Raw genomic sequence first — 13943 nt, 5'->3', positions numbered from 1 at the left:
TACTTTCTGATAGAGTGAGGTATTGACCCAGCATCTGCCTTAAGAAAATTTCAGTAATGCAGTCATGCTTAACTTTGAAATCACTGACTGTATATTGCATTTTATTATGGCTATATAAGAAATAAAGGGAGAAAGTCCCATGGAACAAGGGGTATGTCCCCATTTTCTCTGTAATTGTGTCTGTAAAATGTCTTCCTGATGATTCTCAGCATCCCAATCTTCAAGGTGTTCATGACATCCAAGCACTTTGCTCCACCCACATTCTCTTTGCTCATTCAGGAAATATAGGTGCAAACCCAAAAGGTGATGAGAATGGATGGCACTTTATGTCTTCATTTTTCTTCTTTTGGAACCCATAATGCTGGCCAAACCATAAGGGATATATCAGACGAACTAAAATTGAAGGATATTCTACACAACACGAGCACAGTACTCCTCAAACTGTCAAGATCATCAAAAATGAGGAAAGTCTGAGAAATTCCTATTCAACAAGCACCTAAACATGCATGATATATATAATGAGGTGTCCTCGATGGGATTCTGAAACAGAAAAATGACACTAGGTAAAAATTAAGGAAATCTGAGTAAGTTATGAACTTTCGTTAAAACTACATCAATTATTCATTGTGACAAATGCAAGATGTTAATAATAGGGGATACTGGGAACTCTCTGTACTATGTTCAATTTTCCTATGTAGCCAGAACTTTTTGAAAATTTTAAAAATTCTTACTGTGTGATAAAAGCATTTCAATTTAATTTTAGAGTTATTCAGATTTTAAAATGTGATTGCCATGGGTTGATTTTTCTACAACAGACACAGAAACCATTACATCATTGTTTAATTTTGGGGAAATGATTGTATTTTCTGTGATTATGAATTTCTCAAGACTCTTTAAGAAACTAGAAAGGTAGTAAAATATGAGTCACGGAGTATATCTAGTTTAGAAGTAACAGGACAAACTCATTAAATTAGCTAAATAAATTGGCATAAAATCAAAAATGGTAATTTTGAGAGCATGAGTCCAGACAATGTGTCTATAAGATAGACTTTACAAATTTAGTTTGATTAACTTTTGTTTTTCTGAGGATATGATTCTTTTTTGTAATTATCATTCTATTTTCCCTGACAGGCTATCTAGTACTGGCCGCCTTAAGCTCCCTGTGAATTGAGTTATTCTCAATAATACTCTGTTTTATGAAGGCATTATTTGAGTGACTGTCCACTATGATCTGGTTATTCGGAGCTCTACATAAAACAGGTGGTTCTTTCATCTCATCAACATTTTTTATTGTCTAGAATTCACCATCTTTTTGTCTGTAGGCACATCATACTTAGCCCTTCACAGGTGTGGCTCTGTCCTGCAGTTTGCCTCTGTTCCTTTGGCTTCTTATTTATATGTTGGTCATTCTTCTTAGACATTTTACATTCCCTTGTTTTCAGATTCTATCAGGACTCATGCTATACATTCATGGGTTTACTTACACTCTGATTACTTTCTGAAAGGCTTTGCAGCAACTAATTTTATTTGTTTGGCTCTGAGATGATCCAGGCAACTCCGATTCCCATCAGAGATAGCATTTACTTTCAGTGGGCACAGGACTGATGCCCACAACCAAAGACTGAGGCCACAGCCTCTGATCTGTAATCCCATGGTCCCAGTGCTGCTTTCCTGTGCCATTCCTAATGCCTAGATGTCTTGGTGGTGACCTTGTTTACCCGGACTCCCCTACTGATCTTTCTTCATTTAGATGATGTTTTGAATGTGACCTATTGTGTTAGGACCATAATCTCAAAAGCACAACTTTAGAATGAAACAGACAGAGCAATGTATGAGCAAGGTATGAATCTTGCCTTGGGCATTTATTAGTTTTTTGATCTTGAGGAAGTTAACTTCTGTGGGGCTCGATTTCTTCATCTGTAAAATGAAAATAATAACAGTGGGTTTGCAGAATTATAAACTTTAGATAAGAGGTTTCTAAACTTCCCCTAGAAAGCTTGATTTGATTTTATGGGTGCTTAATATACCTCAGTGTCATCAGTAAAATGATTTGATTGCATTTATCTGCCTCACTTTCTTATACAGCCTCATCCAACTGGCTTTCTTCTGCTCCCAAATGTTTCAATTTTGTGCCCCGCTTTAATTTTCTTTAAAACTCTTTAGGATGTGATTTGAATAATTTTAACTAGTGTAAATATGTCATTAGAGCCTAAGCTCATGATGGCGAACCTATAACATGCGTGTTAGCACTAACACGTGTAGCCATTTTCGATGACACGCAGCCACATGCGGCCACATACCAAAGAAGTATGGGGCCACATGCTGAGAAGGATGTTTCATCCTCGGCTCCTGCACGGCCAGGTGCAGTAGCCAAGGATAAAACATTTGCTGTAGTGTAGACACTCTGTGCCAGAGGTCTGTAGGCCAAAACAACAGAACTCCAGCACAGAGCATCTAGTTCGGAGACTTGGGTTAGGCCATTAGGGGATCTTTGACCTCACTTCCGGCTGGCGGAGCAGGGAGCAGCGGAATGCAGGGGACACATCTCTGGGGGCCCTGTGATCGCCATTACCAGCAACCACATAACCACAGCAATCATCGTCCAATCTACTGTTCTGGGGTATCTTGGATTTCTAATTGACCATCATTACTGAGATAAGTGAGGGGCAGCTGGGAGAGTCGAGGGCCTATGCTATGGGTGCCATTTCCCCGCCATTAGAAATAGCGGCAGCCATCTTAATTTACATAAGATGCAACTTGCAGAATTTCAAGACAGCATCTGGGCTCAGGTGTTTGTCAACTTGAGGTCAAAGCTTGAGAATCTGGAAAGGTGCCGCTTGGAGAATCAAGAGGAATGCCACTACAAACAGGAAATTTGGAGTGCCTGAAACCGATTACCACATACTTTTAGCACCCTGAAAAATATAGCAATGGCTTTACTCACAATTTTTCCCTCTATGTACTTTTGTGAGACCTTATTCTCAGCGTTAAATAATATCAAAACCAGCAAAAGAAACAGATTGACATATGAAGTTAGTAGCGCTTGCTTGGGCTTGAAGTGTACAAAATACCAACCTTCAATTGAAGATTTAGCCAATGAAATTCAGCAACAAAAAAGTCACTAATAGGCAGGTTAGTTAAAGAATTCCCCCTCCCCCTCACTTATCTTAGTTCATGGAACCCCACACAAGTGAAATAATATCAAGACCAACAAAAGAAACCAATTGACAGATGAACAAAGAAGTCACTAAGCAGGTAAGTTAAATAATTAGTTTTTGGTTTATTAAATACAGTTATATATTATAATTATACATTTTTGTTATTTAAACTATAAATATGGCGAAATTATGTTTTTTTTTCTTGAAGTGACATACCACCTGAGTTATGCTTGGTTTTTTGGCAAATTTTGACACACCGAGCTCAAAAGATTGCCCATCACTGGCCTAAGCAATGGTAGCACAGTGGATAGAGGGTTGACCTGGGCTGCTGAGGTCCCATATTCAAAACCCCACGGTTACCAGCTTGAACACAAGCTCACTGGCTTGATTGTGGGGTCACGGGCTTGAGTGTGAGATCATCGACATAATCCCATGGTCACTAGCTTGAAGCCCAAGGTTGCTCACTCGAAGAAGAGGTTACTGGCTTGCCTTAAGACCCCCCACCCTATCAAGGCATGTATGAGAAGCAATCGATGAACAACTAAAGTGCTGCAACTATGAGATGATACTTCTCAACTTCCTTCCTGTCTGTCTTTCTCTTGCAAACAAACAAACAAACAAACAAACATGTCATTAGAAACACAATATTTTCTTTCTTACACTTTGCTGTCTGTTGTTCTCATAATAATGTGAGGAGCTGGGCAGACCCAAGAGAGAGCTCTGCTATGGATCCATGTTGGAAGTGTTGGGATGTGGTAGGAGAGGGGAGAAAGAAGGAAAAAATGAGTAATGGATTCTGGGGCAAGAACTCAGGAGCCCAACTGCCTGAATTTGCAGCCTGGCTCCCTCATCTATTACCTGTGGCTCTTGGTCTAGTTACTTAACATTTCTGTTGCCTCAATTTCCTCATATGTGAAATGTGGATAAAAATAGCATCTAACTTGTAGGTTTTCTCGTGAGGATTAAATATGGAGTACTCAGAGTGATGCCTTGCATGTGGTAAGTAATAATTAAGTGTTTGATATTATTAGAACCATTATTTTCTCAAGGTTTCACAACATTCACTACATCCAATCATCTTACTGCTAGATATGGCTGTGGCAGACTCAATAACTTCAGAATAATAAGATTGTTGTCTTTTTTTTTTTTTTTTTTGCATATCCATACTAAGAGGTGCTGTACTTAAGTCACTACAGAAACATTTTTAAATAGTTCTTTAAGATTATTCTTTAGATTCTACAAAAAAATATTCTTTGAATGCTTTGGTAATAACATATCTTTGTCTTTTGAATATAGAGTATAAAAAGTTAGAGCCTACACTATCAATCTTAGATGAATAATCTATGTTGACAATTTCACGTATGAATATAATTACATAAATGGCATACTTTTATTCTTAATAAAATATATACACAATATCCACCCAACACATAAAATGTATATGTATGTGAGTTGAGAGGGAAGTGTCAAGATACAGTATTTAATGTAAACCGAATTCTTTTCCTAAAGAAAAAGTTCATCACTGAACCACAGTTAAAAAAAAAATCGCACAGACTATCTATCATGTTCCAGAATTGTTTTATTTTAAATTTCAGTTTTTGATGTTATGGAATGAATTGTCCATAAACCCTGTGCTCAGGCAAATGAAGGAAAAAATAAACATCACTCATCTTTCGGATTCTGGCACTCTTCTCTCCTCTTCTGTGTCTTTGCATTCTTACATGGACTATCACAGTGGAGCTCTGCTTGGGACCTGGAGAAGAGACCATGAAATGCAGGGAGCCATATTTCAGTGAGACTTTCAATCTAACTGAAAGCCTCAGACATGTGGCTTCTTCTTCTATTGTTTGAGAAAGCATCAGGGCTTTAGCAGCCAGTGATATATTTGTATTCTTTTGACATCTTAAACATGGCATTTGATTATTTTAAAGTTTCCTCTGAAAGACTGCCTCACCATTTGAATGGAGATGTGGTCATTTCTGCTAATTGCCTTTTAGAGTTTCTATTATACTGGTGACAAAAGCTAATGTTTACAACTTTTGTTCATATCAAATATAGTTAGGCACTTAATTATGTAACAATTTACTACCTACATATATTTTGCAAGTAGCAAAAAGCATCAGTCCATCTTCCCAATGGTGTCTGTGTCTGAACTATATACTCTTCATTGCTGTGGCTTCTTGTTCTGGATCCCAAGGTCTTAACTTGAGAACTCTCTGCCTGATCCCAGACAACAATTTGAAACTAATATTTTTGCATGAAGGGCTCCGCAATGGAGGCTTCTAAAAATGAGATAAATCAATATGACTTGTGGACCTTCAGGATTATAAACAGTTATGGTAGTTTATATGTTGAGAATAGAGGATCTTAAAAAGCCAAAAAAACCCTTCTGACCCAGAGTATTAGAGCCTGGACATACAGAAGACTCCCTGTTTATAGATGATGACGCTGAGGCCAGACAGTGAAGGAAAGTGCAAAGAGAGAGTCTGGGTCAAAATGGAGTCTTGATTTTGAGAAAAATCAAGACTACCTTTCCATTTTTATTTTTAGTTCTTTTGATGTAAGGGGGAAAAGGCATAGTCTAATAACATATTTAGCAAAAAGATCAACTATTATACTCTGTCATGTCGATGTTAGAAGAGTTGGATGTGCCTTAGAATCTCATCACAGTTAATTTTACTCTAATGCACAATCTCAAGATGAGCTTGTGTTCTGTGACAACCATGTGCTATCATTCCCTCCCTCCCACCTAAGAATGTGAATAGTATTCCAATTGTGAGTACTGCTGATTGACATCAGGAACTCTGTTGTCATGGCTCCAGTTAAAAATGTGAAAGAAACCAGATCTTTTCAACCTAAAGGTTCCCTCTGTATAGTTAATTAAAGACATTTTAAGAAGACATTTGGATTATGGCAAAGTGATGATATCACGTTATGACATTTATTTCATTTCTTACCTGAAGAATCTCAGTAATTGGTTCACCTATTCAAACTGTTATTTTATCAGAGGGTAAAGATTCCAGAGCCCTCAGTGGGATTTACCTCATTTACCTAATTGGCACATTCTTTTAAAAACAACTCTGTACATATGAACTTTTTTATTCCTGACTGTGCCATTCACTTTCTTTGAGACAATTTAATGTAACTTATCTAATTTTAATGAAAGTCTTTGGGAAACTTTAGCCAAGGGTTAGTATTTTATTTATGCCATTATATTAAAGAATTGATTTTAGAAATTTAATTAAAACTCCACAAAACCATAGCTGTTCAAATGCTATGCAGCTCAGGGATGCCTATTGTCGAGGTTCTCACTTTGCAGCAGAAGACACTAAGGCCTGAAAGAAGATGAACTGCTCCCTTACAGTCACACAGTAAGTAAGTAGATAGTTTGTGGTAAGATGGGTCTCAGATCCTAGAGCTTTTTCTTTCTTTCTTTTTTCTAGTGACACAGAGAGACATAGAGACAGAAAGGAAGAGCTGAGAAGCATCAACTCATAGTTGCAGCACCTTAGTTGTTCACTGATTGCTTCTTATATGTGCCTTGACTGGGGGCTCCAGCTGAGCCAGTGACCCCTTGCTCAAGCCAGAGGCCTTGGGCTTCAAGCCAGCAGTGTTTGGATTCCAGCCAGCGACCATTGGGTCATGTCTATGATCCCATGCTCAAGCCAGCAATCTCGCACTCAAGCTGGAAGAACCCATGATCCAGCTGGTAACCTTGGACTTTTGAACCTCGATCCTTAGCATCCCAGGTTGACGCTCTATCTACTGTGCCATCACCTAGTCAGGCCCAGAGTTTTTGACTTCTAGTTCAGTGTTCTTCCTAGTAGGCCAGGCCATTTTATAAAACCAGAGGTATTTCTATACAGTGCTGCTGTGATACAGGAAAAACAGAAGTGTACTCATTGCCTCCTTAGAACTCATGGTCTCATGAGTGTTATGTTTTCCCATGAAAGAGAGATGTGTTTTTACAAATACAGTTAACTGCCTGACCTGTGGTGACACAGTGAATAAAGCCTCAACCTGGAACATTGAGGTCACCTGTTCAAAACCCTGGGCTTGCCTGGTCAAGGCATATACAGGAGTTGATGCTTCCTGCTCCTCCCCCCTTTTCTCTCTCTCTCTCTCTAAAATAAATTAAGTTTTATAAATGTTTAAAAAAACAACAAATACAATTAACCCTTGAATAAAAGGGGATTGAACTGTATGTAAGTGTACCTATACGTGAATTCTTTTCTACAAGTACAGTAAATGTATTTTTTCTTTCTTATGATTCTCTGATTAACATTCTCTTTAGTTGACTTTATTGTAAGATACAGTATATAATACATATAACATGTAAAATATATGTTAGCCAACTTGATGTTATTGGTAAGGCTTCCAGTCAACAGTAGGCTATTAGTACAGTCTGCCCTCCACATCCAAGGATTCCCAACTGCAGACTGAAAGTACTTCTTTTTTTATCTGCAATTGGTTGAATCTGCAGATGCAAAACCTGTGAGTATGAAGGGCTGACTGTAGTTAAATTTCTGGGGAGTCAAAAGTTATAGAGAATATTTGACTGCTTAAGAAGCCAGTGCCCCTAAATCCCATGCTGTTCAAGGTTCAATTGTACAGTCATGTTTACTTTAGGGATAGTTTACTCCTTTACTCTTTATGATTATTACTATTGCATTCAATCATATTTGGTAATCAAAAACAATAGTAAGACAAAAATGGTCAAATAATTGCACAAAGTCACTATCCGACGATGGCAGCAATGTGATTTAAGTGGAACATGTTAAACAGAAGCACGGGTGAGCCCCGTGAGTCACCAATGCGATGTGCTCCCAGGAAAGCCAAGGCAGGTTATGCTGCACTAAGTAGAACTGAACTCTTAGAATGAGGGACACAATAGTGCTGTTGACTTTGTGTGAGACCATTTATTCTGTTTTGTGTGCACATCAGTCAGAGAGCTACTAAGAAACTGGAATGTATTCATAGACTGGGAAATGAGATGTTGAATAGAACAAAAGTCGCAGAGTAGTGGTTAAAGAAATGCAATTATTTCATGCAGACAAGAGATGTATCTGTGTGGATGGTGATCAATTCCTTCTAATCACTGATGGACCAACATTTGGAAAACATGAGCTCCTAGACTTCTAAATTGAGGGCCAAGCAAACAAGCTACAGTGAGGCTTCCACAACCATGGAATCAGACCTTTGGCTCAGGGCTTTTAAACAATCAAACTAGTGCATTCAAAAGATGGAATGGCTTGTCTCCCTCCCAGGGCACTGCATTTTTTTTTTTTTTTTTTTTTTTGTCACTGGAGGTGTTCCGTGGGATCCTGATGGTTGCATGTAGTAGAAGATATTGTAAGGGGCAGCATTAACAACTCGGGCTTATGGTTGGACCAGGTGACCTTTAAGGTGCTTCCCAGCACCTGGGGTTTTGTGATTCTATTTCTACTATGTGTTGATGCTGGTTATGTGTCACATTGTTTGAACCAAGCACTGAGAATGGACAGGAGCACAGTCTGGAATGTTGGTGGCGCTCACATCTATTTTGTGTTTGAATTTCTGGAAGCGGTCTTTGTCTTTGCGGTGGTTTGGTCCCTGACCTTCTGTAATATTTGGAGCCCAGCCACACTGTCTTTGTTTACTGTAAAGAGCATGGAAAAACTGACTTCCTGACACTGCTCTGCAAGTCTGAGGTCAAACCACTCACAGGTGAACAAACACAGTTCTTCCACCTTAAAATTGTCATTTGAATTGTCATTTGGCCCCTGTAAAATGGCCCAGGGTAATAATAACTGGCTAACAAAAAGGGGAAATCAGTACTCTGCCAGCAGCTAGCAATTAGTCAGTTTGTCAGTCTGCTTTGTGAAGAGCTAATCTTAATTCAGTATCCATTTGGAGCAATCTGGAAAACATGGCATGAAATTTTAAGTCCTCTAGCTACCTACTAAATAAGCCTGTAGACCCTTTCTCCCCACTATTGTCACATCATTAATATTTCCCAGGATTGCAAAGATAAAGTATAGTATTCTTTTCACTAAGGGACTTAAGAGTCACACTTATTGAATATTTATATCATCCAAAAACTATTTCTTTTATCGTAAGACCTCGAAGTGGCCTAGATGGGTTGATTTTCTTTTCAGAAAGCACATCCATTTTGTTACTAACCTCCACTATTCTTTACTGTCATCAAAAGCAATAGGTCCACTTTATCAAAGGAAAGGGTATTGTAAACTCATCAAGGGCCTGGACAGTGCCTCATTCATTTTATCCCCCTCTCACAATGTTTAACACACTGTCTTATATTATTAGCAGGTTCACATGACATATTTGTGTCACTGCAAAAAACAATGACCTTGTTCCCTATTACTTGTTTACTCAAAATCACTTATTTGTGAGATTCAAGTTTTCCTCTTAATAAAGATTACTTACTAGAATTAATCAAAAGCAATGTAAATAAAAATATCCCAAATATAAATATACATTTTCTTTCCCTTTAAGACTGCAGGAATAAATAGAAATTTGGCTATATATTATCTTTTTCTTTTCTTTTTTTCTTTCTTTCCTTTTTATTTATTTATTTACTTTTGGTCTCTAGTGTAAGCAGCCTCTTGAAATGCCCTGGTTATCTAATGTTGCTCTTTAACTTCACTTAGAGATGATATAATAGCCTTTACTAAAATATATCTGGATATTAAAAGCCCAATTCTTTATTGCTGATGAGATAGGTTATTAACACTTTTTTCCCAGCTATAATATGAGGCAGTAACACCCCTTTTTACTTTCAGAGCCAGAGGCAGTATGTCATATTAACATTAACTGCCTAAGAAATGAGGTATATTTGTTAATTTAGCATTCTGGTTAGCTAAGATTGTGAGAGAAGGCTGTGGTTGGGTACATGTAAAAAAATAAAAGTATAGTGTGTTAGCACACTTATTTATCACCTTGGTAAGTGCAGTGTTCAGATTAGAGGCTAGATCTGGATGAGATGGATTTGTAGGTGGTGGGCAGCGGTGGAGGGAGAGAACAGGCCCCACCCGATCTAAACAGGCCTGAAGAGTAGCATCTCAGGTGTGTGGTGGGAGAAAGCAGATATCGTCAAAAGTCTGGGCCAAAAGTGGGAAGAGAAAATGAATTTTATTCCTATGTAGATCATTTCATGATAGGCCTTTTCCCTTTGGATGTCCTATGAAATCCCAAATTCTCTGTAGAGAATTCTCTGAAGAATTGCTTTTAATTTTTCAATTTTTACCTCCATTATTTTAATTTACTCATTCATCATTTTAAAAATAAAATCTATCAAGTGTTGTGCTAGCTATGGGCAAACAGAGATTAATGACACAACTCCTGAATGCAAGGAACTGATTTCTTTATTTATCCAGGTTTAAAAAAAAACATGCAGTCAACTTTGCTATCATCATTCTTTCCACTCTGCAAGAATACCTTAATGATGGCATTTCTTTCTTCATAAAGCCTCCAGAACTCATCTTGATTTTTCTTCTGAAACAAGCTGAGTTCAGGCACCAATCTTTTATAGCCTCTTTATTACTCTTCTTATAGCCAATGTCCCCCACCCCAGATCCATCTTAGCCATGGCTACTGGACTCATTATCCTGAAATTTGGTTGATCTGTGGCTTATGATAAAGATAATTCCTTAGCCTTACATCATTGCTCTCCTCAATCTAGTCCCACTTCTACAGAATGAATACACTACTTGAAACAAATTGATCCCTTTGAACAACTCCAGGCGTAGTTAAGTATTCGACCTCTCCTTTGTCCCTCCAGCTGTTTATCCAGCTCTGAGGTGGTACCACATGGTGGTTAAGAAGATGTGTTCAGGGGCCAGAAACGCTTGACCACTTACTTGCTGTGTGGTCCTGAGCAACTTATTCAACTCTTCTTTGGTGCTCCTGCTCTATATATTCAATAATTGAAAAGAGCTTATTAATTCAAACTTTCCTAATATTAAGATTCAGTGGGTTCATCAATGTACATGCTTAGAAGAGACCCTGGCACATAATATGTGTTAGTGTTTCACTGTTGCCATTGCTATAATTGTTATGAACCAACTCCACCCTCTACCCTGGCCAGACATTTGCAAATATCTGCAAATTTGAAAATCCCAGGGTCCTAAGGGGACCTTTCCTTACATTTTGGTAGAAGTAATCTTTCCCTTTTTAGCTCTTCAATGGTACAACTTATCCAATACTCACTTAGCAGACATATTTTGACCTATTAATTATTTTTATAGAAAATAAAACTTAAAGAAATAGCTAGCAATTTAAGATAGTAAATAATGCCAATAGAACAAGTTGCACAGTTTCTTTAGATTTATACATTCTCTGAGGGCACCGAGAGTGCCTCTTGTGTCTTTGTTTCCCTTGTGGTGCTTTATATCTAGTTATTAACCAAAGTAAGCAAAATTATTTTTTTTTTTCTGACTCAATGGATGGTGTACTCACAGGATCAGGAAGAGAACATTTATTTAAATTGTTAAGGCACAAACAGATAATCAAATGTCTTTATTTGGTAGCATATGAATGTGAAGAAATGAGAAGCCATCCTTGGCACTGGACAAAGGGTCATCTAATACTGTCAGGGGCTCAGACACCATGAACATGGTGGTTTAGTAGGATTGGTTTGGGGGCAGGCTGGCAAATGTACTGAAACAAAAAGAGACAGACAAAAGATTGTTGAGTGTGAGGGCATGAGTTTCTAAGCTTGTACTCTAGAAATGGGGAATGGAGAGGACATCTTGAATTCAAAGGAAGTGTGTAAGGAAAGTACCCTTGGGATGTGGGACTTTGTAGAGGATGACAGGGAGGATAGAGTAAAAATGGACTGTTAGGTTTCTTTCGGGATAATTTTGGAGTGTCCAAATTGGAAAACATAGTTCTGTTGAAAGAAAAAGAGATATGCACAGTTACTAGATCATGAGTGCCACAGTAGCAGACACCACACCCATCTGCTCGCCACTGGGTCCCCAGTGTGGGGAAAGTCTCTGACACACTCAACAAGGAGGCTAGGTGCATCTTAACCAAATTAAAGGCCACTTACATGGAGATCTGCACAGTCAAAAAAGGCAAGTTGTAGACAATTCTTGGCCCTGTTTATCGATCCTCTGGTTCTAGTTTGCTGACATGATTGGTTTTTCTACAAAGGTATACCTCTCACATTATGGGAAGAATGCCCCAAATAGGTTCTTTGTTCATTCGAGTGAGTGAATGATGAAATCGACAAGAACCTAAGGCCATCTCTCTCCCACAACCTTAATGTAACTAGTGAAACGTATGTGGCAGTACAGCACCTCTGCAGAGAGGTGCTCCAGAAAGCAATTGTTTGCTCTCACCCTGCTGAGAAGTAGCAATATCTGTGTGGCTTAAGGGCTCTAGCTGCAGCCATGAACAGTGTTAGAAAAATATCAGTACCATTTGCCAGCAAGAGATGCCAAACTGCAAATAAGAGGCACGTCAGTTCAGTGAAGCAGAAACATTTCATGTGTTTTTAATGATTACTTGCAGGAGACCTTTATTGTGATGTGTTTGTGTGCCTTTAAATAAGAAATTGCATTTTTTGAAAATGATGAAAACCATCTCTTCTCCCTACAAAGGAACAAGCTTTTCCCACTTGGATGAATATTGCCTGCACCACTCACAGAAGAAAGGAGCGGTGTTGGCAAGCGTCTTATTAGTCTAAAAATAAATTATTCAGAATGCAGGTTCAGATACAGATTGCAGGGAGAGATAATAGAATTGGTTTTCCAAGCCTGATCATTCTATGAAGACATGGTGTGTGCTTTTCAGGAATCCACTTAAGTGGAATCAGCTTTGACTAATACAATCTAGGAATAATATTGCTGCCATCCAGCTAGTGTCTGTGGTACAGCATCCTCAAAAAGTCTCTAAGGAGCCACTGTCCTTTTAGTCTATGTAAGTGTGCATATATAAAAATATATATGCATTCACTGGCGTTTCTTCAGAGATGCATTCTTCTCATTGTTCTTTTAAGGAAATTTCTTCCTGGCAGCGTGAGAGGGGGTGTGTCTCACAGGAGATTTGCCCCACCCCCACCCCCATCCCCGCCGCCGCGAAATAGTTGACCACATCAGCAGCCAACTCCAGTTATCATGTGGTTTCTCATGTGATGCTGGGTCTGCAGCACTTTGGAGCAAGAGCCTTTGTGACTCGATACTCATGGACAGTGGCGTTCGGGGACAGAGAGATTTTGGAAGGGGGCAGGGAGGCCAATAAACCGAGAAATGTTAGAAATAAAAGTCGCATGAAGTACTCTGATCTATGTATTTTTTTTTTAATTTTATTTATTTTAACGCTTGCTTTTTTTGGTTTCTGTCTTTTTTTCCCCCACCCATGCAGGGTGCACCGAGCTGCACTGTTTTGTGTTTTTATCTTTCTTTTTTCTTTTCTTTTTTTTTTTTTTTTTTGAAGCCAGACCGACTTTGCTCCCAGCTCCAGGCAGTATCACTGTGGGCACAGCAGACTCCCTGGTTCCTGCTCTGCACCGGCTACATCCTGCCTCTCCACGCCGGGTGCGCCCACACCGGACTCCTGGTCTGCACAGTGCCAAGAAGGACCTTCTCCCGCAGCTCTGGCCAGGGACCCTCGCAGCTGGAGAAGGGGACTTGGAGGTCAGGGTGAAGCTGCAGAAGAGCCAGGGTGGCATGAATAGAAAGGATGCCAAGGACTGGGAAAGGGCGAGTTAGGAATATTATCCATCTAGTGCCCACCGTTCTGCCACGGGGAACGGCAGAGCAGCCCCGTCGTGGGCATCCG

General features: G+C 39.0%; 1 long non-coding RNA gene across 1 annotated transcript in view; it reads left to right on the top strand.

Annotated features, from left to right (window-relative positions):
* The window catches only part of LOC136330831 (uncharacterized), a 508264-nt gene extending 507606 nt beyond the window's left edge, over positions 1-658 (top strand). Inside the window, exon 9 of the long non-coding RNA XR_010730391.1 lies at positions 280-658. This is a non-coding gene — a long non-coding RNA (uncharacterized lncRNA). The remainder of the gene's footprint in view (positions 1-279) is intronic.
* The last annotated feature ends 13285 nt before the right edge of the window (positions 659-13943 follow it).

The sequence above is a fragment of the Saccopteryx bilineata genome, chromosome 3 (genome assembly GCF_036850765.1).
Source record: "Saccopteryx bilineata isolate mSacBil1 chromosome 3, mSacBil1_pri_phased_curated, whole genome shotgun sequence".
In the NCBI taxonomy this organism is placed as follows: domain Eukaryota; kingdom Metazoa; phylum Chordata; class Mammalia; order Chiroptera; family Emballonuridae; genus Saccopteryx; species Saccopteryx bilineata.
This window is presented reverse-complemented; position numbering and strand designations above follow the sequence as displayed.